This window comes from Centropristis striata, chromosome 7, assembly GCF_030273125.1.
Source record: "Centropristis striata isolate RG_2023a ecotype Rhode Island chromosome 7, C.striata_1.0, whole genome shotgun sequence".
In the NCBI taxonomy this organism is placed as follows: domain Eukaryota; kingdom Metazoa; phylum Chordata; class Actinopteri; order Perciformes; family Serranidae; genus Centropristis; species Centropristis striata.
Genome location: NC_081523.1, coordinates 24,689,133 through 24,692,226, shown reverse-complemented (window position 1 = coordinate 24,692,226; position 3,094 = coordinate 24,689,133).

The window sequence follows — 3,094 nt, the reverse complement described above, 5'->3', positions numbered from 1 at the left end:
ACGCTCACAAATCTCAACCTCACGAAGGCAAGCATGCACCGAGGTTGACTGGGAGCCTGATCATGGTTTAAAGAGGGAGAAAGCTCCGGCTCTGAGTCGGAAGGAGGAGGGGAGGAGGAGTGTTCTTTGGTCGGGCGAGTGTCTACTTTCCTTGCAGCAGCGAGGGGGAGCAGAGGAAGAAGTTCCATTGATTTGAATGGACCAGCACAATGATCTGTCATGTGTCGAGACTTGCACCAAATCCTGCACCAGAGGCGCATCATTAACGCGAGACAGTTTACTGCCTCTTAAAAAAAAAGGGGGGCGACTAAACTTTATGGATGCGAAGAGGAATTATTTCTCTGCCAGCATCAATATTATCCAACTGTAAAACTTTAGTCATTAAAAAATTCGTTTATTTTCTTATACTAATCACAGTTCATTATGCAATCCGTTTTCCAGTTTTTAGGGCTAATATTACATGCTTTATGGCAGCTTAATCAGCTATTAAATACCTCTAACTCAAAAATCAGCACTTACACATGGAAGTATTGCTTTAAGTTTAATATAAAAAATGCATAAAAAGTATTTACACGATTCCTACTTCAGAACAGTCGAGGAATTACTGAGCCTAAGGGCTCAAAATGACTACAAAAAGACACAAAGCAACGGCAAAAAGACAACAACAAAAAAGAAAAGAAAAAAGACCACAACAGATGTAAATCGACTACAACAAAATACAAAGCAACTGCAAAGAGAGACAAAATATCTATAAAAAGGGGTTGGACAAACACAGAAACACAAAATTGCCCCCCAAAAGACAAACAGGCCACTACAAAGTCTGCATGAATACTCCCATGAAAGATGATGGGGCCCAGTATCAGTCTAAGTACAGGTACATTTATGACATTGTATACAAACTGATTTCTGACCTCTCAGTACCTTTAAGTAGTCCAGGGTCTGACGTAGATGCATATGGTAATGGTATACAATATGGGAATTCCTGCTCTAAAATAATTGTATTAGATTTTTTTACATACTGTATGGTTTGGAAAGTGTGCTTGTTTATGTGACATCTTTGCAACTCTCTAATTCCCTGAAGAAGAAACTGTCTTGGAGTCAAACAATAGACCAACCCCTGTGCAAACACATGCATTCTTTAGTCTTATTTGAGGTAAAGGGACAAATATTTGTTCATTCCATATTGCTGCTCAACAGTAACCTCTATACAGATTTGTTCTAATTCTGCCTTTTTACCAACAGACTCAATTTCACTTTGTATCAACTAGGAATTAGATTCCAGTGTGCAGGGTTGTACTGGCTTCAAGGAAACTGTAGGTCATGAATACCTTCACACTTAAATATATTGGCTATTGTTAGAGAAATTGCTTGAGGAAACCTTTAAAATTGAATAATCTGACACCAACCGAAAATCCTTACCTATTTCTCTATGCAGATCGTTTGATGGGGGATGATGAGCAGGAGATGTCCAAGTTCTCAGTTTAACATAATTTTATTACAATACGTCAAGAAATGTACAGTTACAGAGATCTCTGGGTTCACTCTACATGTCCCTGATACACACAGACTGGTTTCAGGTCGTGAAGTCTGAACCCCTTTCCTTTCCTTCGAACCCATTATTTATCCTCTACAGATTTAATCATCATGAAGGTAGATTTCTTCCAGGAAGTGCCGCCTCCTTGATCCACTGATTCGTCAGTTTTAATCAATATAGAGACACATCATGTCACAGGGCAGCAATCAAAAAGATTGCTGCCCGGCACACTGTGTCCTGACCTGCTATCAAAACTTGTTAAGACAAACAATCTGCCTTGTTATGACTTACAGAGATATAATTTGGAGACAAATATGAAATATATATTCTTTGTGATTATAGAATCTTAATCAGTTTAAGCAAATGGAATATATGTATTTAAAGTAATCTCAGTTTCTAAAACAATATTAACACACAAACATAATCATTGTATCAAAATCATATTGCATGATTAATATATAAATGCATAGAGAGAGGGCACACACACAATGAACTACGCATGCATTTGATAGTGACCTTTGATAGTCACCTGTGTCACGCACAGAGACAGAACTAGAAAATTTCCTCTGGGGAAATTCTGAAAGGGCCATGGGTGCTACTGCCGGTGTGTGTACACTAGGATGAGATTCTTCAGAGATTTCAAACAATTAATACTAGTAATGTTATAATACCATGTAATATACAAGGAGCACACCTACAACAAGCATTCCTTTTCAAGTATTTATTCATACAGCAACCTATGCCCTTTAACCTCAAAATGTGTGTGTGTGTGTGTGTGTGTGTGTGTGTCTGTGTGTGTGTGTGTGTGTATGTGTGTGTGTGTGTGTGTGTGTGTGTGTGTGTGTGTGTGTGTGTGTGTGCAAAGATCAAAGGCAATCAGAGCAGAGGTCCACAGAGGTTCACAGGGGCTTTAAATGTTTAATAACAAATTATTTTAACACTATTCTTCCACACTCCATTAAAATTGATTGTAAAAGTGTCTCTGATGTAAATGGTGCACAGTGGAATAGCTCTCTGTGGGACATTATTTATCATTTCCAGAAAACATTTAAAGCCCCTGTGAACCTCTGCATTTTTCTAAGGCGTATCCTCTGAAAGCCATAACCCCTCTCAGTAAATTCTGCTGTTCAGTTGTCTAATATTTATCCCTGGAGCAGATTCATGTGTGACTAAATAGCCATTGAGACATGACGCATTCCCTCCCTCGTTGTCTCGGTCCATGGGAGACACAGAGACAGAGACAATACACTGAACTCATTAAACTGTGGTGTCTGATGGCATCTGAGATTTATTGTTATTTTTGAAACAAAGTATTATTGTTGGATAGTGGGGCAGTGGCTTTTAAAAACTTAAATGTTCAGTAGATTGTCTTAATCTCTTAGAAATCTGTTTTGGAGTAGAGTGAACTCACTAAAAATAACTAAGCAAACAGTTCCCGACAGATTATGACAGTTGAGCTTTGAGTTGATCTCAGTCACCCCCAACCCCCCCTCCTCTGCAAGAGAGAGCAACAATAACAACACTAATGGGCCATACTGGGGTGTTCCCCCAAGTGGACCC